Below are 27,352 nucleotides of genomic sequence, written 5' to 3' on the forward strand. Positions count from 1 at the left end.
TTTACTTATTTTTTTTCTCTGTATTGCTGGATCTTATTGCTAAGCACGCATATTTGATTTGAACATGTCCTCTACTGTGAACTCCTCTGTTGTGGACTCCAGAGGGTCAGGAGCCCTCGTCAGGCACTCAATGCCTTTAGCTCCTGCCCCTTCAGCAGGGATTGTAACAACGTCTGCTGAAAAATAAAGTCTTCTTCTTCTTCTTCTTCTTCTAGAGGAAGAAATGGTGCTGCAGGTAACTTGGTAGGTCAAGACGTCAGATTTTGTAATTGTTTACCAATGTTGCGACAATTGCGACCGCGGTCTGAACGTAGTGTACCCCTGCCTAAATACGTTTCTGTATTTTATTTTGAAAGGAAAGATGTTTATTTATTTATTTATTTATTTATTTATTTATTTATTTATTTATTTATTTATTTATTTATTTATTTATTTATTTATTTATTTATTTATTTATTTATTTATTTATTTATTTATTTATTTATCCAATGTTAAAATAAAGTATATTGCTGGGGCAACGGATAGTGACAGCAACCATCCAATACAACGAATGCTACAGAGAGAGGTGTCGAGTTGCCGCGATTAATCAGGGCTTAGTAAGAGGAGAGAGAATTGGCGGTATGTTCCCTAACGCTCCGCAGGGCTAGTCCGGATCCATTTTTTTAAGGAGGCTAGGTTACTATTTGGAAGCGGAGAGGTGGCGACAACGCAAAAGCGTCGATGTACATATGGACACACTTAGTCTGGCGCACATTAGGAGCGCCTTTTAATCACTTTTTTGTAACGAGCCTACCAGGTCGTAAAGGCCACCATTAAGCCTTAAGGGGCTGTTATACTCTGACGTAAGGCGAGCGCGGTCAGCACGATGATGTTTCGAAGAAAATTTGGCTGCCTGCAGTCGGACTCGGCAAAATAAAAAAAGCTGGATAAAAGCATCTCAACGCTCTAACACCGGCTGGATTAGCATTCGCATTCGTTGCACCTGGAGTCGAACACGCCGAAGTACGACCTGATATGCAGCTTTAATGGCGTGCCTTAACTTTATGCAAAGTTGGTGAGCACATCTTCGAGCTTTCACGCCTTTATAATGGCTGCATAATACTCAACAGCACACCCGCAAATGTTTCCCCCTTGCGAGAGAGGCATAGCAGCCTTGTAAACATGTTTGTAGAGTGAAGAAGTGGTGAAGAAGTATCTGGCGGGCAAGCAAAGGTTTGGTGACCGAGTATGATTTTGTGTATAGCTAAAAACGCAAATATTGCTGTGAAAAAGCAGGCTTGCTTAGTAACTCTAAGCAGAAAAATAGAAGGAGCAGTGTCCTCATTCATTGCCTCTCTTACTGAATATGCATAGGGACATTCACTAAAAGTGTTCGGTATGGGAATGTTCGGCAAACCCCAAGATCCCTAGAATCGTGCACCCTTCTCGTGAGCAGCCAGAGGAGGAGCTGCCTAGCTCCAGTGTCGACTCCCAGCTTTGGCTGGTGGAAAGGGCCGTTGCAGCTGGAGTCTCTAATGAAGCCCTGGACTTATGACCCTAGCCCACATTATTAGGCTCGTAATAAAGTTCATTATCCCTCTCTCTTTCTTAGTGAATGTGTACAACCACTTGAGTATTGCTCTCTGGGCGGCTGTTGGTAAACAAAGAGAAGTGCTCGCCAGACTGCGTACGCGGGCTTTGCATTTGATATTCTGATATTCATTTGATATTCGCATCAAGTTGCCCTGAGGGACAGAAAGGCACGCACACCCACACACACACGCACGCACGCACGCGCACGCTTACACATACACACACACGCACATTCACACACACACGCGCACACGCACACGCACAAACACACACACGCGCGCGCGCGCGCGCGCACGCACGCACGCACAACAACAACAACAACACACAAACAAACCGCCCGAATTTCCTAGGCGAAGTTATTGAGGAGAAGCTACAACTCCTAAACAATTGCGATTAGCAAAATAATGAGCTGCACAATCAAGTAATCAATGCGAAAGCGCATGGCCTGAACTGCCACGTTGAAGGTATAATAACGCGCGTCACGTTTCTTTCTGCCCAGCGTTCCTGCTCAACCTTTTTGGAAGCCGTAAGTATATAACGGCAACAGCCTTACGCAGTACGAATAATATTTGTTTTAATGGGCCGGCGGGTGTTTACTGTAGCGCTATGATAACTTTCAGATAAGAGCCGCACCACGCCTGCCGCCTTCAAGGATGCTTCACCGGATGGTTACGATTATGGTACGTTATTTTATTGCTGCTTTAGTAACAAGTGCCCTCGATATGAGCTAACAACAATCACCTTCATTCAAACTCCTTGAGACGGGACAAATAGACAAACTATCGTCCCAGTGCTTTTATTTCCATTGTTACAATACACTTGAAGCGATAAACACCGTAATCCCTATCGTCATCGCCGTGATCATCCTTATTGCCATCGTTAGCAGCAGCAGCAGCCTATGGCCTCTCCACACAGACCTCGAACTGGTCATGCCTTGCGCTGTGCAAGTTCATTCGTTGCCCCGATTTTTTATTGCCTCACCCCTCGATCGACTTAGCTGTCTTCCCTGACTCCTAGTTCCGTCTTTTCTCTTAGCCTTTTGTTGCCCTAGTGGTCCACAGGCTTTTAGTTCTGCGCATTCAGTGTCCAGTAGCAACTTCACCTCGTTTTTGCTATTTCGGCCTGGACGCCTTTCGCGCACTTTCACTTCCCAATCTCTGGTTCGCTATTCTCGCGCGTCACTCCCCCTCCATTTTTCTTTCGACGGCTCTTGGGGCTGATCTAAGTCCGTTTATGAGGTTCTCAGTAAGCCCCGGAATTCCTGCGCCATAAGTCGGCACTGGGAGCACGCATTAGTTGCGTGATTTTCTTGTTAGGTGCAGAAGTAGCCAGCAATTCATTAATTCGGAGTGCTTGCGGAACGCACCTGAGCCCATATTATTTCTAGGCTTCGTTTCCATCTCTCGGCTTGAATAGGCCTCGACAACTTGTTCAAGGTAGCTAGATTTATCCACATTTCCAAGTACAAAGGCGGAAGTCCTTTACGTTTTATCGTTCAATCTAGCTGAGCGAATACCAGCTGTCAATATCTATAGCTTAGGAATTGTTGTGGACGCATAAAAGATAACTTGGTACGCTGCAGTTCGTATGGGAATCGAACCCGGGTCTCCATGGTAGGAGTAGAGTGCGCAACCGCAGCACTCGTCACTGCCTTGGCTGCGGCTGAGCAAGAGTCCGCTTAGTGAGTGGGCCGCGCCGGTGGTTTCTTACAACACGACTAGATTGATTTGATTGATTGTGGGGTTTAACGCGCCGACGCAACGCAGGCGATGAGGCGCGCCGTCGTGGGGGCTCCGGATTAATTTTGACCACCTGTGGGTCTTTAACGTGTGCCGAAATCTCGTATACACGGGCGTTTATGCTTTTCGCCTCCATCAGAAAAGCCGCCGCCGCGGCAGGGAATCGAACCCGCATTCTTGTGCTCAGCAGCACCACGCACTATCCACGGAGCCACCGTGGCGGTTAACAACACGACTAGGGGGATGGCTAAATGAATTAAGGCATATCAAAGTGAGTTAACGTAAACTAAGAGCAATCAAAGCAATATAAAGTGGACGACTAATGGAATTACGCTTAATCAAAGTGTATCAAAGAGAATCACAGCGATTTGGAGTGGATTACTAAATGATTAAAGTCTGTTACTTATCTAATTAAGATGGATGACAAAGTGGATAAAGTGTGTAACGCATTTATCTAGGCAGGGTGATTTAGCGAAATGTAAAGGATGACTGAAATAATTACGTGAACTATTTATGGCGTATAAATAAGTTGCTGATTATTTTTCTAAATACGCTGACCAATTGTAGTGGGAAAACGTTTATGACAAAGCGTAGTGATGTGGACGTCATATAAGTGTTCGATAGAACGGTATAACCAGTGTTCTTTTTTTTTTTTTCATTTAAGCAGCACACGGCTGAGTATAAGAGACCTCATTCCCTACGCATTTTTTTCTGTCCTTACCGCGTGGCGATTTGCCAATAGGTAAATAAAACAGGTTTAAACGATGCCACAGGCTCAATAAAATTTTTAACATTTTTTCTGCTTGCACACTGCGAGCTGGCGCTCTTTTTCTGACATTTTCGTTTTTTCTGTTTTTTCCGCTCGCCAACCTTCAAATCAAGACGATGACTACCACGACTGACATGTCTCATTCCATGGAGCCAACAAGAAGCACCGACTGTGCATAGATGCTGATAGTCCACATGTAATTACAATTTATTCTTTTCCGGTAATGAACAAATAAAATAAAGTATCATTCAAACAGGCAGTCCAGTAAACGTCGTAAGACAACTACAGTCGGCCAAATCTTGAACTAGCGTGCGCGAGCGGCGACTTTTCATGCGTCACCGCCGTATGATGGAAGCCAAGTTGCAAACAGGTGGAGGTTAGGAACATGCTCTGAAACCGCTTTAGCCAATCCCATCATCTGCTAGGCTGTTCCTTCTTTTAAGAGCGTCACAAGACAAGAATTGCCGCTCGCGAACGCTAAACATTCCGCCGAGTTCACACCACGCAACCGTACTGACGGAAGGGACAAAGCCTTGAGTTGGCAGAGTAAATAACATCGCTGTTTTTAAAGCGTATCTTTCTTTGCCCCATTGACGACATTCGATGTTGCGCCGAAATGCACTGCAGGAAAACCAACTTTCTCTGACGATGATCAATCGTGACTGCAGTGAAAAGATGCTTGACACACGAAGCTGTTTCTTGTAGTCAAAGTCCAAACTCCAAATCCTTACGCCCAGACCGCACTGCAGCCAACTTACATAATGGGTTTCCACAAAGGCAAACACGCGCAGGTGCACAGTCAAAAATTTATCCCTGGCCAATCCTCCCAGATGGGTACTTGCCGAACACTCAAGGGCAACATCATCCTCATCAAAGTCCAAACTCAGACGACAACGAGCGGATCCCTCTCGAGATTGGACCTTGACTCGGTTTGGTTTGCTGCAGGAAAAGCTTCGCGTTTCAGCGATCTTTGTCGTTTAGACGAAGGGGATTTAAATTTGTATCACTGTGTTTGTGAGCGTGCGAGACTCGCATAACGCAAGCGTATGTTCAAGGTAGGAGACACATCTCGCAGGCTTTTGGGTGGTATATATTTTGATTAGTTTTCCTCCTTCGCATCAGTCTTTGACGAGACAAGAGGCAACGCAACCTTGTGGCGCCGCTTGTTGGACACAGCCTCCTGGCACCCAAGAAGGCTCCATGGCATGTAAACTACCACCTATCTTTGTTACAAATGCCCATCCTACACAACAGGGTACGGCTACTTCTAACACGGCGCTTGGGTGGGACAAGCACCGACGCCGCCAACCTTTTCGCCCGCTCCCCCCGTACCCAACCCAACCCTTGTGCAGTGGAAATATGCGCTGCCAAACTCGGACACGACAGCTGCCTGGACATGCCATGGTTGCCGACTTAACTGCAGGGGTCCTTGAATAGAAACTTCTCCCCTCCTCCAGATGATGAGTCACTTTTATGAACAAAAAAAACTAGCCCTGCTTCGCTAACTTTACGAAACGTACGCTGATATTAACAGTGAAGCTGCCTTGCGTTTCCTAATCGCAAGGCGAACCTTCATAGAATTTCTCGAGGCCGTCAGATCGATACCCGTTTGCGCCAATTCATGTTTGCCGTGTTCCACTGCTCACACCATCCACTGGAACATTTTGTTACTTTTGAACTTGGAACACGGCCGCGAAGGGGCGCCGCGAGCGCTTTTTGTTCTTTCACGGCGTATTTTTATTTGCAATCTCAAAACTCAAGCAGCCACGTATGTTAATTAAAAGAAAAATGCGGGATATCACTTATGTAGTCATGTATTGCTTCAAATATGCTTGACGTTTTCGTTTTGCTCAACAATATTTACAAGTGTAAACATTTCCACAGGTTTAGTAGATTCGAAAAGCTCTGCCGCCAGGGGGCCAACACAGTCGAACACGGCTTGTTTCGGCTCCCGTTTTAAGCTCTTCCAAACCCGATCTACCGCTTCTGGCCATTCGCTGACTACACTGGGCTCCTTACATCACCGGGAACCTGCGGACACCCCGTCTGGACTTCTCACTCACCAGACAGCTCGGCAACGGGACCTTCTCAACCGACCACGCCGGCCCCACTGCTAGGCCTCGCCCCCAGACCTAGTGAGTGCGGTCGCAATCCTCCCAAGCAGGCGCAGCACGGCCACCTGCGCCTCTCTCCTGCCACGTCGCCCGCACCGGGCGCGCTCAGCTGTCCCCAATAATGCCTCAGGAAGACGCGGGTACCTCGCACAACGCTGCCTCTAACGCGAACGCCCCTGGTAACGTCATTCAGTCTACGGACACTCCTTCCATGGATTGCGACGTAGACACCTCGCACAACGCCGCCGCACGTGCACCAATGGACACCACCAAAGCGGACGCCCCCGGCAACGCCACTCAACCAAGTGACCACCCTTCCATCAGTTACGACGCCCTCAGCGGGCGCACTATTCACGCCCCCAGCCCATGGTTAGAGGCTGTGGCCTCTCGCAAGTCTAAACACCGCAACGACAAGCTGGAAAGTACTCCGGAGACTCTCAAACGCACCCCGACCAAGCCCCTCATACCTCCGCCCAGAATTCCATCTACCCACTACGTCACTGTTTTCCGGCTGCAAAAAGGGCACCGGGTTCAAGACCTCTCCAATCTCGACATATCGCAAGGCCTCTCCCAAGCCAGTGGAATCCGAGACAAGCAATTTCACGCCCTCGTCACATTGCAAGCACAACCTCAACAAAACTTGTTCGTGATTGGCACACCAGACCCGTATGTCGCCGACAGGCTCACGCAACTCACAAGCATCCCGCTCCGAACAACACAGATGGAAGTCACTGCGTACATGAAGCCACCCCCAGAGACGTCAAGGGGGGTCATACACGGCCTCCCCGACGACATCACTCCTGAGAATCTTCTGGACTACTTAGATACAAACCGCCCATACCTGATTCATGCACGCCTTATGGGCCGCTCCAAATCGCCTTCCTCACTTTCAATGGCACCCGTGTGCCTTATTACGTGAAATTCAACTGCGAACTGATCCAATGTCGCCCATATCGGCGCGTCATTCAAGTGTGCAAGCAATGTGGCGAGACGGGCCATCGGCTAGACGTCTCCCCTCATCCACAACGACAACCGTGCACGAATTGTGATACTTCAGATCCAGCTGCGGTCCACACCTGCCAGCCTCAGTGCAAATTGTGCAACGCGCCCCATATCACTGCAAGTAAGGACTGTCCGAAACGCCACCTTCCTGCCGCTCCTAAGCGCCGCCAAGATGCAGCCACTCCAAACTCGAAGCACAGTCCCATCGACTTTCAAGAGGACTTTCCGATCCTGCACCCCCTCCAAACAAGACGGCCACCGCCACAAGCACCCCAGCCAGACATCCAACCGGTAAGCTGGTCAGCCAAAGTTTCTCACTCTCCTTCTGCTCCATCCACTCCCCAATCCCCACCACCTGCCTCCCCGTTCACTTTCGCTCAAGTCATTACACCCATCCAACAGAAAACCAACGAGGTCCTCCAGCAGCTCCCTGAAATCACCAAGCAAATCCAAAACCTTGCGGTGAAACCCCTGCCCCCTTCCCCACCACCATCCATCGACCTGGAACGAACACTCGCCAACATGGAAGAGAAACTCTCTCAAACTGTCAAACATCACAGAATCACACACAGCAATGATTACCCCGCTATGCGAATGACTCCAGACTCTCACTGACAGACAGGCCAAGCTATAACTAGCACTCCGAAGCATCTCAGAATCACTTCACTCCTCTCATCCCCCCAAGAAATCCAAGCATCACCCGTACTATGACTAAACCGCCAGACGACCGACTTTCGATACTATAGTGGAACTGTCGCTCCTACAACAAGAGATCTCAGCTAGCACTTTACCTCACCTTGTCTCACTCTGATGTCATAGCGCTGCAAGAAACAGACACTCCTCACCCTATTCTTCCTGGATACCAAACCTACACGCAAGACACCCTTCATCGGATGGCAGTACTGGTGCACAGCGCCCTTCCTGCCCAGGCGCATTCGCTCGATCAGGACATCCCCAACACGTTTGTCGAACTGCTGCCCCGCCAACCACTCCATCCGAGCACGTGCCTCCTAAACATATATAGCCCTCCCAGACAGAACTTCCACGCGATCGAGGAACTTCTCCACGCTGCCTCTCGCATCTCGCAACGTGATCCCCTCCTTGTCCTAGGGGACTTCAACGCCCCTCACCCTGCTTGGGGTTACCCACGGGCCACAAAAAAAGGTGCAGCCTTATTCCTAGCCACACACAACCACGACCTTGTGTTACAAAATGACCTTTCTATGCCCGCTAGAATCGGCAACCGTGTCGTGACACCATTCCGGACCTCACATGGTCCCGGAATTGCCCTCATACCGAATGGACCTGCCACTCGGAAACCCTCGGCAGCGATCATTATATCATCACCATACAGCTACCAGTGCACAAGAAACCGCTCAGCAGAGGTACTGCAAAACTAACAGACTGGCCCTCCTTCAGAAAGGACGCCGAGGCCCTTCCACCCATTATGGATGATCTCAATGCCTGCACGGAGGCACTCGAACAAACATTCAAGCGCTACACTCATGAAGTGACACCGACGACCACCCAGCAGTCGACGGCCACCTGCTACATATCTGGGAGGCGCGCCGCAACCTCACTAAACGCTGGAAGCATCAGCGCCACAATAAAACACTCAGGAAACGCATTGCCCTCCTCTCTATCCAAGTGAAGGAATATGCCTACACTCCTCATCGGCAGAACTGGTTCTCGCTATGCGACCAACTCAAAGGCACGCTAAGCTCTAAACGTACCTGGCACCTACTTCGCCACCTACTTGACAGCACCACCTCCCGTACCCAGAGTAACCACCAAATACAGAGGCTTATTCTAAACAGTTCTCTTCACCCGAGAAATTTGCTCCATGCAGCTCAGACGAACCTCTTCGGCGCGCCCGCAACCTACCCCGCTCCCCCCACCCAGACTTACACCGGCAATCCCAACCCTGCACTCGACGCCCCGTTCACCATGGAAGGATTACAGGCCATATGAACTAATCTGAAACGCAACACCACACCTGGCAAAGATTGCATTACAAACCGCCTCCTTCGTAACCTCGACATCCTTGACCTCGACTCCCTCTTGCAACTCTCCAACACTCACTGGACGAAGGGCACTCTTCCAGAGCAGTGGCGGCATTCAGAAATTAATTTAATCCCAAAACCCCACAAACCTGTTTCGCTAACATCACTACGTCTGATCGCCCTTACCTCATGCATTGGCAAACTGTTCAAGCGTCTTGTACATCACCGCCTCACCGACTACATCGAAGGAAAGCATTTATACCCACTGACAATGTTTGGTTTTCGCGCCAAACTGTCTACGCAGGACATTCTTTTACAACTTAAGGAGCAGGTGCTAGACCATCTCAGCCGCACCACGCCTCGCACCATCCTTGCGCTGGACGCAAAAGGCGCATTTGACAACGTTACTCACCAAGCGATTCTAGACAACCTCAACGCCACCCACTGCGGGTCTCGCACCTTCAACTACGTTGCAGCGTTTCTCCGAGAGCGCACGGCTACTATCAAGCTCGGAAGTCTAACCTCGTCCATCATCAGAACACCCCCTAAAGGCACACCGCAATGATCTGTAATATCCCCCCTACTTTTCAATATCGCATTCCTTGAACTACCTACTCTTCTGAACAAAATACCAAACCTGCAGCATGCCATATACGCCGACGACATTACTTTCTGGACTACCTCTGGTTCCAGTGGAGAACAGCAAGACGCCCTCCAAAAAGCTGTAGACACCACCGTCAACTACCTACGTCCCAGGGACCTGACCTGTGAACCTGCCAAATCAGCCCTTCCCATCCTGCCGGCCCGATCACGTGGCCGCCCTCCTCCTCCCACACCTGATCCTGAAGTTTCGATTCAAGGCGAACTTATCCCCTCGGTGACCACCCTCCGCGTCCTCGGCGTCCCCTTCCATCGGGACGGCACGGGTACAGCGCTCCTTCCGCAACTCCAGACATCCATTACTCGCCTAACCCATCTTATCCGCAGAATCCGCAGCCGACATCACGGCCTCACAGAATGGGAAATTTGTCGTCTGGTCCAAGCTCTCCTGATCAGCAAAATCATCCATGCCACACCGTACCTCAATCTTCGACCACAAGAAACCGCTAAAATTGAAGCCCTTATTCGTAAAGCATACAAAACAGCTCTTGTCCTCCCCATTTACACCTCTACGGACAAACTGCTCAAGCTGGGCATACACAACGTCCTTGGCGAGCTTGTGGGGGCTCAGAGAAACTCCCAACTTCAACGCCTCAGCCTCACGCCAACTGGCCATTCCGTTCTCCGCACGCTCGGCTACCCTACACCGCTAAATCAAGACCGACCACAACGCCTCCCAACCACCATCAAGCACCGTATCCACGTTCCCCCCATACCGCGCCATATGCATCCCACCTTCAACCGAGGCCGTCGGGAAGCGCGGGTCCGCTTTCTCATGAAGAAGCTAGCGGATGACCCCCAGGTCCGTAATACTGACGTCGCCTATGACTCCTGCGCTCGACGCGCAACTTTGGTCATCCTAAATCCAGCTGGCCGAATCTCCACGGCTGCCACCACGCACACCAACAAAATACAGACGGCAGAAGCTCTGGCAATCGCCTTCACAGCCACCACCCACGCCTAGCATCCGCACATCACTGTAGTCTCCGACTCACCGCAGGCATGCAGCCTCTACCAGGCAGGTCTAGCCCCACCTCAGGCCATTCCACTCCTCCAGCGTCTACCTGACGAGACCACCATTACGATCGTCTGGACTCCCGGAAACTCCGGCCTTCAGGGAAATGAAGCGGCCCACACCGCCGCCCGAGCTCTGCACTTCCGGGCATTCTCCACCGATGGTCAAGTGATCCCATCACCCGGCACGAGCGACCACGACCTCCTCCAAATTCCTCTTGATAACACGTACAATGCCCTTCTGTCCCACTACACCCTTACCCGCCGAGTCTACCCCCCTCCACACCACTCCCTAACCAACCAGCAAGCCATAATCTATCGTCGCCTTCAGACCGGTACCTTTTACAACCACGTCATCCTCCACCAGATCGCACCCACTATCTACCCCCGTCAATGCCAACACTGCGACACCCCACTCACCACATTCCACCTCGTATACTCCTGTCCCCACTCCCCTAACCCACCCCCCTTCCCCACCCCGGAGCAGTGGGAGACTGAGCTGACCAGCCCGGACCCGGCCCGCCAGAGGGCCTTGGTTTCTCCGGCCATTGAGTCGGCCCGGTCAAGAGGCATCCTGGACTAGGGACGCTTTACCACCACCCTTTCCCCTTTCCCTTTTGCTCCAATAAACGTTTACTACTACTACTACTGCCTATATCCAAGCATTCTTTTAACTTGCTGCATGTGTGCTTGGCGCTAGACTATGCCCTCTCCACATCGCTGCGACCTCGTTACCACATTTTGTCGCATAAAAGCCTCGACCAAGAACAGCTTCGCTTGTTTTAAATGCAGATCATTTCTTTAACTCACGATGTCACCCGTTCTTGGCGTCCGTAGTTGTCCGCATCGCTCGCCTCGACATGCCCGGCTCAGACGTTTCGCTATCGGCGCGATCAACATTCGATAGCGCGCCCAGACACGTTTCAAGGACACTCTCTCCCCTCTCTCGGACTCAACGTGCGCCGAGGCTGCCAATTTTACTGCTGACGAGCGTTCTCTCGTCAGCAGTTGCCACAAGTGCAACAACATTAACGTAACGCAAACTACTTAACGTCGTGCGCCCCCGGAAATGCTCTGCATTTGATCGTGACCCTCGCGAGGGGGATGTTTCACTGCGTCGCCATGCGAACAGTTTGCCACGCTTTAGTTTCAGTTCCGGATCTCCCCGCCGCGGCCGTGGAGAGAAGGCGGCCGGCCGCGACTCTCGCCACCGCGGCGCTGCGGTTGCGAGTTGCGCTAGGAAAGCGAGCGTCGTCTGCTAGCGAGGAGCGGAACGCGTTCCGCTTGGCATCTCCGGTCTTCTCCACTTCTGGCTGCGCACTGCAAAAGAAATAATTTCTGTCCCCTGCTGCCATTGCACTAGGATAGCGCCAATTCCAACATTGCTGGCATCAGTTCGGATTTCTGCCTCGCTAGAGTCGTCGAAGTGGGCCAAGATGGGTGCGTTCTGAAGGCGGGTACGTAGCTCATCGAATGCCGCTTGCTGCTCCCCTGTTTATATGAATGGCACATTTATACAGCTATGTACAGTAGCAAAACTGGGTACATGAGTAATAAAGGAAAAACTGCAAACTTCAGCTAGACGCTAGCTCCGAGTGCGCACAAATCACTCGAGCTCCTCAGCTTCGTCTAACTCTTGCTGCCCTCGTTTGTAGCGCTCGATTTTTTTATACTGCACCGTCACCACTAAACGTCATGTGATGCAACCTGGGGAGTCATTGCATTAGACAAAAAAAAAGAAGACAAGGGAAGGGAAGATGAAGCTGTACTTCCTAGTGTTTGTGTCGAATGAGAAGGCTGGGCATACGTGAGAATTGCTCTTGAAGTTTCCTGCCTTCTGCGTTGCAGAGATGGAAAATAATGCGTTTCGTGCTGCTGTCAGAAAGTAGCAACGGCACGGAAAAATGAAACTCTGGTTAATAAGGCTCGCTCTCCCCTGGTTTTGTTGACGTTTGTTGTTGTTTTTCAAAACCTTGGAGTTCCGGCCATGGTGCGTCAACTCGCGCACACTCTGCCGCCACTCTTCTCATTAAAGCCTGTGTTCTTCCCCGATAAAGTATACTGCTACGCAGGCCATGTCTCCCAAGATATTTACTTCTTCTAGCATCAATGAGACAAGAACGAAGGGCGGGAGTGTGAGAAAGGGAGAAGTGTTAAAAAGGCTTGTAGTTGGCTACCCTGCAGGTGAAGAAACAAAAACTGGGAATAAAATGAGGGATCAGGTGAGGGAAAGCAAAGGTAAGAACAAAGCGTAGGGAGGTATAGTCAGCGTTGAGGCACTAGACGTTCTAATTAAGGGACTGTCACTAGAGCCTGTCCTGCTACTGTTGTTCAATTTCGTCCAGTAAAGCTTGATGTCGGGCTAGTTGGTGTAACATGCTTTTGAAGGTGAGTTGCGCTTGTTGTGAACACAGAGACGGACACGAAAAAAAACGTACTTTCACGAGAAGACGGCGCGCTAACAACTGATTTATTCTGAAAAAGACGAAAACATTTATATAGAACACAGAATGCAACAACAAATTCTAGATAGATGGGGAAGGGAAGTCATACGAGTGATAAAAAGATAACGACCACACGTGCACCGGCTTTGACCATGGCTATATTTTTATCTTTATATTTCACTCGTGTGACTTCCCTTCCCCATTTATCTGGAATTTGTTGTTGCATTCTGTGTTGTTCTATATCTATGTTTTCGTCTTGATCAGAATAAATCAGTTGTTAGTGCGCCGTCTTCTCGTGAAAATATATACGTTTTTTTTTTCCGTGTCCGTCTCTGTGTTCACAAGCGCCACTTACCTTCAAAATCAATATCGTCGTTCGCACAAAGCATATGAGCGGCTTTTGTCTCCTTGCATGCTGATGAGGTGAAGGGAAGGGACCTGAAACCTTTTTTTCTCCTTTTTCTCACTGACGCGTCTTGTTCGTAGAGCTGGTTGAGTGAGTGAGTGAGTGAGTGAGTGAGTGAGTGAGTGAGTGAGTGAGTGAGTGAGTGAGTGAGTGAGTGAGTGAGTGAGTGAGTGAGTGAGTGAGTGAGTGAGTGAGTGAGTGAGTGAGTGAGTGAGTGAGTGAGTGAGTGAGTGAGTGAGTGAGTGAGTGAGTGAGTGAGTGAGTGAGTGAGTGAGTGAGTGAGTGAGTGAGTGAGTGAGTGAGTGAGTGAGTGAGTGAGTGAGTGAGTGAGTGAGTGATAATTGCTTCGCGCAGTATAGTCCGCCATCATGCACGTTTGTGGTGAACGGGGATAAATGTGAAAAACAGCGAATTACAAAAAGGACCTCAAGCAAGCAATGCACTTCCCCCTTGGCAAACACTCAGGTCGGCACTGGTAAGTCTTTACTTCGTTGGTTGTATAGCCAAGAAATCTAAAAAAAAAATTGTCCCTGCATCCCACGCACAGTGTCGCAAGAACATCAACTTGGCAGGACAAATAAAGGTCAAGCAATTTTCCGTTTTAAGGGAAAGTTCTCCCTTTCATAGTTTTGCCGGCTTTGCACCTGACTAGTGGCATTCGTAGGAGCCAACTTTATGCTAATGCTACAGGCCATTTGTTCATTATCTATTTGCGGCCCCAGAATATGACGTGTGTGCACTTGTTTAGAATTTAGAAATATCTGTCATACCTTCGAGATTGACAATGACAGCCACAATCACATCGTGTAGTGTGATGAGGCTGCGCGGCACAGAGCGGTGCGCAGTTATGGTCCCATCAGCAGTGTTACGTAAGATATTGAGCCTTCACTTAAAGTATTTGCACATTCCACACAAAATGAAGGCAATATCCCCAACATGGGCCTTTAGAGTTGAAAATGTTTCATACCATAATTTTTGGTTGGTTCTGTTAGAAGTGCCTGCTTTGAGGTAAACAGAAGATGGGCAGCCTTCCTGCATATGCACCCAAAACTACAAAGGTTAGTAAATGTTGCAGTAAATTGAGGAAGCAATAATTAGACTAACGCAGAATAAATTGTAGAGATACCAATGACTCTTTCTTAGAAAAGCTGCGGGCGAAAAAACGAGCACGAGCCGAAACGGTGGTTGCACGCGTTTTGAACTATGAATAACGCAAATAGATTCCAAAGCCACTCGAGGCGCTTGCAGCGATGAGCTTATTTTCAGTAAACTGACAAGTCTCGATGTCTACAAATATAAAAACTACAGACCTTTGCAGAAGCTCATTTTGCAAATATTTGCACAACCAAGAGTCAGAATATTACCGGGTGGAAGGGGTACAAACTTCTTCCAGCAAAAACGTAACAATATGATACTTTCTTCCATAAAATCACGACTTCTTGAGTACTGGTATTGCCAAACTAAAAGAAAGTTGTTAAGTAATGTCGTGAGTGAATTTTCTCCACTGCATATCAGGCAAAGTGGACAGGTGTATTTACATCATCACAGAAACATTTTGGAAGTATAGTTCTCACACCAATTTGGGAAAGTTGCTGCTAACAACACCGCAAGTGTAAAGGATTCAGACTAAGAACAAGGTAGCTCCAAAAATTCTCTAAAATGGAGGGCTGTTTTTTTTTATTTCACCTAAAACCCAGTATCCTCCACACTTCTCCTCCCTTTCCAAACATTAAAAACTTATTTATGGTCACAAAACGGGCTGTAGCCTCTAGCAACAGTCTTCTGACAAACACAACACGCCCTGACGGAACTAAGTGTTTATTTTTATTCATTTATTCAGAAACCCTTAAAGGCGATTCAGAAGAAGGGATAAACATAGGAAGGAGGGGGGGGGGGGGGTCAGTAACACATTCAGGGAATACATTCAGAGAATACGTAGACACACAAGTCAGAGTCAAACACACACGACGTACACAGCGCACCCGCCATGCCCATAAAAACAAAAATACTCAAGCCAATAAACGCGCCTGCCCAATCCACAATCGTGTACAAACGCATACAAACGCCAGCTAGCACGCGTACACGCGTTCGAACTGAATATGTTGCGCATAGGAATAAAAACACGCAGCAAGAAATTTCGGTTCAGTTCATGCGACGAGAGCACTGAAGTGAAATTCATAATGGAATCCTTTTAGGAAAAGCGCAATTTATTTTAACTCGCACGTAAAAAGATCGAATGTATTTTAGATCAATAGGTGTTGTGGCATTTAAAAATATTATTCCCTCTATGGTTATAGAGTCGAAGCCTACGTGTCAATTTATTGCCCAGAATGAATGCCGGTGTGACCCGAGTGCCGGAGAATAAATCATTAAAACCTGTGATAGGAGACTGGCTGTTGCCGCAAGCACTTCTTGTTATAAATTAATAGGCGTGGTGGACGTATACTTTAAATAAAAACATCAATATTTTATTAGCAATGGGTCGGCATGAACTAATGAACTGTAGGTAAAACTATTCTTCTAAATGAACACGCCGGTTCATTTACTGTACATTTGTCTTCAAGGAAAGAAATAAATGCTATGAAAAATCAAAATATCCTGCACATTCATTGGTGTGCTCAGGCGAGTTCTGTTCTTTCCATGTATTGGTCGTTCTCTCGTTACTGGATTAATTCACACAGAGAGCACCTTGCAGTAATACGAAGTACCGAAAAAAATTGACTGAATTGTCATACTGCCTGGTTGTATTCGTGCATCTATGTTTATCACTGGGCTTGCTGAAGTAGGTAGACCCACTTAGCTTCAAATTACAGTCCTCCGCGTAACCGTAATCTCCAAGATCTTGAATTTAATTATGCCCTGTACTGCTGAGCCCGCCTAGAACTAAGGGCCCCACTCTCCCCACGCAAGCAAAACGTCGCATCCTGCTACTGTAGAAGGGAATGTGATGTTTCGGCACTATATCTGTGTTTTAAAGCAAAGATTTCCATATCACTGTTGGCGTCGACGCACACCACAAAACGCACTGCAGGAAAGCCACCTTCTCTGATGATGAATATGATCGTGGGTAAGGTGAAAGAAAAATGAAAAAAAACATCCCCCTCGCGAGGGGCACGGTCAAATGCAGAGCATTTTCGGGGGGCGCACGACGTTAAGTAGGTTGGGGTACTTGTAGCCGTACGCCACGCACATCGCAGGGACCACGCCGCGGATCATCGAGTCTTTGCAAGAGTTGCACACCGCGAACGTGCGGAACCGCTCCAACGCACCGGCGTCCGTCACGTCGGCGATGCTGTCCACGACCTCGATCACCCGCGACAACGCGACGGTACTGTCGAGGCTTCGGTTGTTGTTGTTGCGGTTGCCGTCGTTGACGACGAAGCCGGCAAAGTTGTCGTTATCGGTGTTGTTGTGCGTTACCGGTGTTGCGACGTTGGTGTTGGATTGCGTCGCAGCACTGGTTGAAGGTCTTGATTCTATCCCGTACAACGCTGACTCCGACGACAGCATCTGAAGAGAGCGCAGGCGATGACTGGATTGGAGCCCCGCACGTACCCGATTTTATCTGGTTCGAAAGAAATTGACAGCGAGAGCGAACGCCGAGAACCGCCCCATCACGGCACGACCGCGCCACGACTACGTCACGATCACGCCACAACTGTTGTTCCTCCCGCGCCAAACTACGACGCATGCGCGCCCCACCTGCGATCCGAGCATGCAGAGAACACGCGAGGAGCAGCGGAGGGCGCACCTGGAACGGCTGTTGCGGACGCCGAGGCACGCCAACGCCGACAACGCCGGGTGACATCGTGAGTTAAAGAAATGCTCTGCATTTAAAAAAAAATAAAGCCAGGTCTACGCCGATTTCCGAAACAGCGAAGCTGTCTTCGGCACGATGGCTACCACCCCCCGTAGTAGCGGAGTCGCTCGCAACGCCACTCGTCGCTGTATGTGCGAACTCGAAGCTCATACACGGAGGCCTGGAAGTTTACCGGTGCATATATAGAGGGTACTCTGGATGGCTGTCGAGGCGGTGGCGCCATCTCTCGGCGAAGCGGCTAATCTTGGCTTGGCGTGACGGACGCCAACGGACGCCAACGGACATTGCAAGCCCCTAATCAACTCCGCTGTACATAAAGAGGAGAAGGGTGACTGCAGAAGGGAACTTTGGAATCTTCGCGAGCATGCTGCGCTTCGCCGAAGTCACGGGAGCTCCTCTAGCCGCCATGGCTGGGAGACCTACGCCGTCTGAACCATTGCCACGCAATACCCTCTTCCCCCTTGCTCTCCCGCACGGTCACCCCATCCATGCCCCTTCCCTCAAGGCATCGACTGCAGTGCAGCTACGCTCTAATAGAGCACAACAATATCCCACGCGCATCTTTCTTTTCATTGCCGAATAAATCACTCCGTACTCTACAACTTTGGAAGCCTCGTAGGGTCAGTTTTTCGGAACTGGTGGTGGTGACCCGGAATCCAGGCCATTTACAAGCAAGCAAGAAAGAGAGAGAAAGAGAGAGAGAGAGAGAGAGAGGGAGAGAGAGAGAGAGGGGGAATCAGTGAATGGCATTTTTTACGTTTCGACAGTTACACAAAACAGATACACTTTAAGAGTATTCAGCACAAGTTTCTGAAGTCCCTGAATTGTTAGTTTGTAATCCTGCACTGCAAAAAAAATAGTAAAATCCAATTTCACACACGCTTCTTGATTTTTTTTTTTTTTTTTTTTTGCAAACTGGGGTAATATTTCTGAAAAGTGTCTTTTTCTAACGAAACTGGACATCGTCCGCAGTGCCAGCAAGGGGAAGTACCGGTAGCTTTTGACGTTAATTGGCAGGAATATTTAACAACAGTTTCTGTTTCGAGACGTAGACCACCGATTATCCGTAATGCCAGCTGACGGGAGTTTCGTCGTTCTGTTCTTTTCTGTATATTAACAGAATTTCACGGAACAGTAACCATTTCGGGGGTGGGAGGGAGGCTAACTGTACATTGACTGTAGTCTCGGCAAACGGAGCATGTCCTGTCCGATTTTCCTGTAAATTGATGGAATTTTACTAATATTTCTCTTTATGGACAAAAACGAGAAATTTCCCTGCAACATGTAACATTTCATGTTGTGAAGAACAACGAGATATTTCCATGCAATGTCGCCGAAGAGGATATGTTCCGTTCAATTTTTCTCATAAAGTGACGTAATTTTGTTACAGTGCGACCGCTGTGCGTTATCCATCATTTCGTGCTTAATTTAAGTCGATACAAATTAACGAACAACAAGACTGACCGAGACCTCAGACAGCGGTTCTGAGAACGCGAAGAAATTATGTTGGCGAGTTCACTCGACAGGTTTATTGTCCATGCTGCGAAGATGACAGGCTGCGCTACATTGGTCGGTTGATTGGTTGCCTTTGACAACGGTACACTCCGACTTTGTGGAGTCTCCAAAACTCTGATAACCGAAAGACTAAACAAAAGTTACCATTTGGTTTTGGTCGTTGGTGCAAAATAGTCTTCGCTAATCCTCCTTTCTGCCTGGTTCATTCTGAATACATGACATATCCTTTCACTCCTGTTTTTGTTTTTTCATTCAAGTAGCGGGAAATTTGACTACTTCGGTTCGTTTCTGGTCAGTACGCTTACTATTGCAATCACCTCAGTTTACAAATAGTAAGGTGGCAAGCAGGGGCGTTGCTTAGGTTAGCGCAGGAAAGTCTGATTGCCATGAACGGAAGTCGTACCGTGCTATTGCTCAAAACTGTGGAAGAGGTTATGACGCGAAAAATCTTCCAAGCTGACTTTTGAAGATTAGCTGTCCTATTCATCCACACTTCATTTTACTCGATGATTGCATATAACCGGCAACGGAGACTGATCATAGATGAGGGAGAAAGAGGGGACTCGCTGGTAACCCTAACGCAAGCACTGAAATATCCAAATGTCTCGACTAAGCACCCCGGCAACATTTTGAAGCTGACCGTCGCATTGAGCGTGAGGGCTGGCGCGATTCATTTTTATTTTAATGTGGTATCCCGCTCCTTTCATCGTGGTGCTTGCGTTAGCCTCGACTATTGCTAGCCCTCAGCAAGGAAGTGGAGAATCGCACAGGGCCTTAAGCTCTCTGAGAAGGGTTGTTTGTCGCAGAACAGATCTAGAACTGCTTACACAACGCTTTCGAAGAGCTTTTTGTGTACGTTGTAAATGCAACAAAATTTAGATAAGAGATATTTGATTCGGGCAATAAAAAATTCATTCTTGCGCGTGCGCTTTTGTTGTTGTTGTTGTTGTTGTTGTTGTAGACGATTTTTCTTTGTCGGCTAAGCGCAGTACCCCATACAAAAATATAAAAAATAAAATCCGAAAAACTAAAGCTTCAAACAAATTTGGGTATTTACTCTTCAAGGTCACACCTGCGCTATATATGAGGCGCGACGTAGTTGAGAGCAGCGTCTTAATTTTAACCACTTGCGGATCTTTAATGTGCGCGTATGCCTTGGCACACACGACGAAAAAGGCGTCTACTGAGGCTTGAAAAGTCGACGGAATAGTCAAGCACCATATTTTTTTTTTATGTTCGAATGCACCGTTTTATTGTGGCGAACAAGTACACCAGGAAAATACTAGTTTCGTTCAAATACTTGTATGAATGGGGAAAACGAAAGCTGATTGTATTTTCTGTGCCTACTTTTTACTTCTCCACAGCAAGTCCTTCGTAATAGTTTGCAAGGGTCCCCTGTCTGTGGTAACCCTAGGACTGTGGTGTGGTGCTGCTGAACAACACCAGGTGGAAGCTTCTTCTCCGGAGCACCGCTAGAAAAATGTCTATCCCTTCCACGTGCTCAAGGTTTTGGTTAATACATCCCGAAGGGGCCAACGCTAATTTGTAATCATTCCAAGCCATGCCTTAGAGCTTAGGTGCATATATGAAGCGTAAAACTCAGGCAGAGCTCTCTGGACTCGTAGAGTGTTTTGTTGAGACTCAGTCTGCCACGCGTGATAGCTCATAATGCCGTGATTCACATTGTGGTCACAAAAGTTGAGCCTATACGATCAGAATTATGCCCGTGGCCCGTTGGTCAACAAAACGTACTGCCTTGCCGCTGCGTACTAACATTTTGTATTCACGTTGGGAAGCAAAATGTCTGGAGAACATGGGAGAGGCCTTTAATCCTGGCGTATACGCCTCGAGCGAGGCCTGTAGGGGCGCCACTGAAATCCCCCTAGCGGCCCGTTTCGAAAGCAGGCGCGGGAGTCTCCGTCCCGCTTCCCACTGTCGCCGCTGCTTTTGCGGCATGTTCACGACAGATTTAGCGTTTGCGGGCGTTGGAAATCCATGTTTGTGTGGAGCAGTCACTCTGTTCGCAAATGGGGTGTGTTTAGGAGAGTGTAAATTTTTCTAACGCGATCTTAGAGTGGTATATTCGGACTGTATAAGCGCCAGGTGTGTGTCACATGCCAGCGTCGCGGAACGTCGCGGAACAGCGTATGCATGGACCTGATTGTAGGTATACACTGCCCTGAATTTACTAGCAGGGTCTTCGTAACCACCGGTTCCTCAGATGTTCATGCTACGGGTATACACTACGACAGGGGTTCTCAAACATGTTGTTCCCAGGGAACCCTGCTAAGCTCCGTTAAGTGCCAAGGAACCCCCCCCCCCCTCCCCCCGCCATTTTTCATTCCTTTCACACTACATTCACGTGCAATAAATTCAAAAGGAAGCAAGCTTGCTTGCTTTTGAATTTATTGCACGTGAATGTCGACCTAACGCGAGCGCGTACGCTAGCGGCACCTATCTCCAAACAGAAGAAATGTGCATGGGCGTAATATAAGGCCAAGATCCAAGTGCAATAGTTTAACCACGTGTCCCGTTTTCGCAGTCTGGCTGGTTACAAGTTGCTGCAGGGATTTATTGCGCAGCTCGTGCCCTTCTGTTATGAACTGAGATGTGCTTACTGACACTCGAGGATGAGTAATGGCGGTTACTTAGATCGATTGCACCTAGGGTTCGCCATCTAAGTTACTTGGCGAGTGCGGAACCAGGAAAAATTTCAGTGGCTTGCGGAACCCCGGGGAGGGGCCTGCGGAACCCCTAGGTTCCGCGGAACCCACTTTGAGAAACCATGCACTACGATGTAAATCAGTTTTGTCCGCCTACTTATACAGCGGAGCACTCATACCTGACAGCACGCCAGTTACGATTGCCAATAATATACCTCAGATATTGATCACCACCATTTACAAGCCAGTGTGTGTTAATTTCTGGAATATTCAACGTAAGTACGACGGTTAATGCAGAATTATACTCGGGGATCAGCACACGATAAAAAACCGTCTTGTCGTGAGGTGAGCGCCCGCAAACATTCATTCGCTACATATATCCTCTGCGAGCAGCGAGCAGACGGGCTTAGAATATAATCAGCGTCCACGACTAAACGCTTCTTCAAAATATCGTCACATGGCACAGGGAGCCTGCAGAATGAAGGAGAAACTGAAATCAGAGGGCCTTATCACATACCACACTCTTCCAACGACACCTTTCATCGCTTGCAACTGCCTACCCGGTATACTTCCAAAAATGCGTCCGCCGAACGATCAGCTGTTCGTTGAAGTCGAAAAAAAATTACACCATCTTCCCGTGGGGAACCCTGATGAGGATGCGAAGCATCGTGGCGGTTCCGTGTGGTTCCATTGTGTTGCCGTTATGTTGAGTGATCTGGTTTTTACTCGCGCCAGAGGGAATTCCGCGTCCGGGTCCACACCGGTGGAAAATGCACGCAAGTGCTGTTGTGTTATGGTGAGTAGGCGGTGGTTCTCGAGGCGCCGAAACTCGTCCATCAAGTTCTTGTCGATGTTGTCTCTGTGGTAGAATCGGTAGTCTCCGTCAGCTTTGGTGAGGTAAAGGTTGTTGACATTGGTGCACCGGCTGAGAGCAATGTACACGCCCTCCTCTTCGCAGCTTTGTCTTCTCGTTCTTCTTCTTCTTCAGCGGTTCCCCTACGGGAAGATGACGATGGTGGTTGAACGCGAACCTATCTCGTGATGGATTCTTTGGTTGCCCAATCCCTAAGGGCATCCTGCCACAATCAGCATCATAGGCGCTGCAGACGGGGCTGGTTGAGCTGCAAGGCGCGTGGCGCTTCCCGCCACAGCTTTCCCACGGGAAATTCAGCATCCCCCTTTAAAGTTTTCAGTTCGTCGTTTCCGTTAACGTTCAGCTTCGCGTGCCTTCGTTGTATCAGTAGCTTCTTGACGAAGTTTGAATGAGTCAAGGACATAAGGCGCGTTCGTAGTACTTGCTCCTGTCCCGTATTTGTAGCGTAGTGGGAAGAGCACCGTGTACCTCCCGTTGCGGCCAGAGAGTCGTGGGATCGAAACCGTGCGCGGCTAACTATTTCTTTTTTTTATAGTGTAGTATCGCGGAGCTGTGGGCGTAAGGAGGAGAGTTGCGCATGCACAGTGAGCGTGTGCACGGCGCCGCCATCAACGACGCAGGACAAGGCGAGCCTAAGAAATGCTCCGCATTTAAAACAAAACGACAGTGAACGCAAGATTTGTGTGTGTGATTACTAAAACGTTCATTGCTTGATTACGCTCCGCATTTGTACACAGCGTCCCCCTCCTCTAGCCCCCCCCCCCCCCCCCCCACGTCTCGCGAAATAGCAGTGCAATTCGCGTATAGTTGGTCTGGTGAGCCCTACCTGGCTTAAGATTCGACGAACGTCTTTAGCATGTCAGAAGCTGCATTGTATTTTTTTTTTATTTCCGTTAGAGCTATTATGTTTCTTCCGCACTTGCACAGCATGTATTTTTCCGTCATTTCATATTAGATTGCCTCGGTTCTCGCTATAAGGCGTGTGCGGGCACATATTTGACGACGTACAGTCTTGGTATACTTAACATTTTTGCATGGTTTATATTCTTATAAAAGGCATTAGTTATTGTCCAGGATTGGCTAATCACATCCCCGAAACATATTATTCTGCGACGTATATATGCGAAACGAAGCCGCATTCGTTTTCCACGCTGCAAAATGAAGCCAACCTCTCACTGTGCCAGTATCAGGTCTAAACGAGGCGACAGTAGAATTCATTTGTGCCTGATGTATTTGGAGGTGGCAGGAGTGACATGCTGCTACCGTCACCGACGCCCAGAAGAGCGGCGACGATGCGCGCATAACTGTGTTTCCGGGTAGCTCTTGCAGGCTATCGCGTGCTGTGCGAAGACGCAGCTGCTTTTTAAGTGACCTAAACGTACTCTTTGCTAGTAGACGCCACCATAATAATTTTTTTTAGGGCGCGGAAAGGCAAAAAGAAGCGAAACAGAACCAAAACACTGCACGAGCCCCTATCAACCCCGCACCGCACATCCCGTCAACGACGCGGAGAAGCGGCGGCAGGCAGCGCAGCGATCGCAAAGCTCGAGGCGTATAGGCGTTTCCTAGTCAGCCCAGCCAAGCGACGCATGGCGCCATCTAGGGGCATGTTTGAAGCTATGCCCTCGTGCATGTGGCCCTCAATGTATTCGCTCAGAACCACTTGGTCTCGTAGTGGAGTAGTTCCGCTCCTGCGAAGCGAACATCCTAACCCGGGTTGAAACCTCGTTACCGCTTTTTTTCTTTTCAAGGGTTTGTCATTGTGGAATATTACCATTTGTTATCACGCATATAATCTATTTATGACATATTTATGCATTATAAATGGGATTTCGGGTGTTTTCGTTGCCTTTTGGTCAGTTTCAGCTACTGCTTTTTGTACGTTCTTGCGGGTTTTCCCCTTTTGGGTCGGTTTCGGCTACTTCTGGTGAAAATTAATATTTTTTCCACACCGCGGTTTTCAAAAATCGCAGGCCCGTTTTGGCTGTTATTTATTTTAGTTTGGGTGGTTTTGTATGCTTTAGGTACGTTTATGCTGTGATATAACCCCCATAACCAAGGTCACGTGTCGGCAGGCTTTAGTGACTAGGAAACGCATATACGATTCATCCTGCGGTAGTCACTAAACAAGCTGATTATTATAATGGTGATGGTGCCGACGACGATGATAATAGGAATAATCGTAATAAGAGTTTTTTTTTCACAATAGAAGGATTACATGCAGGTGTCACGCACACTTCTACACAAACTTTTTGCTAATAGGTTGTATGGGTTTCGTTCTGGTGAGACCTTCTTGCAATGCATCGATATTTCAGTAGGTTTCCGCCTAATTTCCACGCCGGCATTATCGCTCACATTTTGAGTAGCGTTTCCTATTACATCTTTTGCATCTTGTATCGGATTGTGGTGTCCCGGCTTCCTTCTGTGTTCTTATTTTAGCCGCTGCGCACAAAAAATAAAATTCCGCAGTCATCGACCGCCATAGACAGCTACCACAGCAGTGCTGCAGCTTCCTCAAGCACTCGCGTGACCATAGTTGTTTTCATTATCACTGTTACCATTTCTGCCATCGCGAGCCAGAAGAAGTGGACGTGGACTGTGCCGACATGCTGATCGAAGCCTGACAGCTGAGATGCTATGTGAGTACCTATGCCCCAATTCAGCTTTTCTGTTTAAACATAGCTCGTTTCTTGTGTTCCACAAAGTGTCAATGGAATCTAACGAGCGTATTTTTTCGCGAATACAATGCCGTGTGGCTTTTCTGTTCCTGTGTGCCCGATTACGCGAGCGAAAAGGGAAGTGAGAGTTTACTCTTAATTTTAAGAATTTTCCTCTCTGTGAATGGGGCATGCTCAGCCTTACTATTCCACGCAGTTTTTGTGGCTTAGCAACAGGCGCGACGTTCACACCCACCGGTGTACGACAATTTGGGCATCTCTATTTGCAGCATTAGTATCGCGAAACAAATAAAAAAACAAGGGCCTCTGCCGAAAAACTTCAAGCGTGTGAGGAACCCTCAATTTATACTTCGCACACTGCTGACATTATACCAACGGGTGCGCTTTTAGTAGTTTTAGGTATTTAGTGAAGGATATTCCAAAAATATGCTTTCGTTCAAGAGCTGCGACGTTTTATTTGCCCCCTCCCATTCAGTTACGCTCACCGTCCAGGGCTGCCACCGAGAGAGGGCGCTAGGCGTCTTCGTAGGCGATGTCCTCAAAAGTTAGGGATGACACGACAAAAAGAATATTTCCACAAAACTTCTCAGCAAAGACCCCCCCCCCCCCCCCCCCGTACAAAATAGCGATATAATGTCTTTTATCCAAAGCGGTACACTTCGCTCTCCTTTTCGTTATATTTTGGACGCTTGTCCGGAACAGCGAGTTGTATTAGCGGAAATATGGTAATTCCTTACGTTAAGCATGTTGCACTGCTTTGCACTTCCATTTCTTGCTTCAACGGCCAAAGCGTTCAGCGAGTCAAAGCATTTTAAAGACCCTGTAACACCAGGATGGGTAGATCTAACACCCCAATACAGCATTACGAGCCGAAGTCAACAAGTACTTTCGTTTAAAACACCCAGCGCGTCAAAACACCCTGCCGGTGCTGCGAATCAATCCAGATCCGAGAGCTCACAGCCCTCAGTCTAAACGACAAAGGGCGTTTGAAAGTACCCGAAGAGTCTTTTATTTACAAACCTCCAGCGTATATTGAGAGTAACCAAACATTCCAAGTAATGAATAAGTCGAGGTAACTTCTTGCGTACAATAGCAAGTTGTTGCACATTTAAAAAAAACGGCTCAATTTACCCTTACCGTGACTTCGCTGCGCAGTGATACCAGTTCCCAGCCATCATGGAAATCGGCACGCCGTCGCCTCTCACCATTCAGTCGCAAGCCCCTGCGCCCAGCACGCCTGCAGCCCGTCGTACGCCGGAACTCCAGCGGTGCGGTCTCCAGGCCCCCACCACCAGTCGAAAGAGCCATGCCCGGTTCACGGCTTCCGCCGCGACGAGGGTGACGACAACAGCGTTGAAGACCACGACCACGACCCGCTCTTCTTCTCTCCGAAGCGCCACGGGCAGCTTCACAGCCCAAGAGGCCAAAGAGGCCCGTGGCCTCCTGGGAATCTCAAGCACGGCAAGGGCCACGACTCGCGCGTCCACGAGCGAAAGATCCGCGAAGGATGGGAAGCCGACCGGGGTCCATACTCGGCCCAACCACGCGTAGAGCCCTCGCTTTCCCCGAGGCATCCCCAGCACGTGGGACACCAGCCCGCTGCCAGGGTTCAGCCTTCCACGACGCACAAGGCGGTGCACCCGTCTGCAGAGGAGCAGGAGCGTGCAGCACTGGAGGCCAGAGCGGAGCTACGCGCAGTGCAGAAGCTGCGTGCGGTGAAGCAAGGTCCAGTGCAGCGGTTCGGGCCTGCACTGCACGGTGCAGAGGCTCAGGCCCACGCCTTTCCGGAGCCCAAGAAGGACTACGAGAAGCATGGCATAGATACGAAAAAGAAGAGGGGTAAAAAGAAAAAGAAGAAAAGGAGGCACGACGATGAGAAAATCGTCGTTTCGACCCCGACCGGGCCCTTTTCACCCGGAACAAAAGCCGTGAAGAAGACTCAGAAGGCCATGAAAAAGGCGAAAGAGTAAGCGTTCTTTTTTTTCTGCATTGGGAATGAAGAATGCTGTGAACGAGCAGGCTGTATTTCCTGAGGTGCACGACAAAAAGTACTTGGAGGAGATCTCTCGTAACGGGGAT

The sequence above is a fragment of the Haemaphysalis longicornis genome, unplaced genomic scaffold (assembly GCF_048455015.1).
Source record: "Haemaphysalis longicornis isolate Haplotype H1 unplaced genomic scaffold, Haemaphysalis longicornis Haplotype H1 scaffold_3, whole genome shotgun sequence".
NCBI classification, from domain to species: domain Eukaryota; kingdom Metazoa; phylum Arthropoda; class Arachnida; order Ixodida; family Ixodidae; genus Haemaphysalis; species Haemaphysalis longicornis.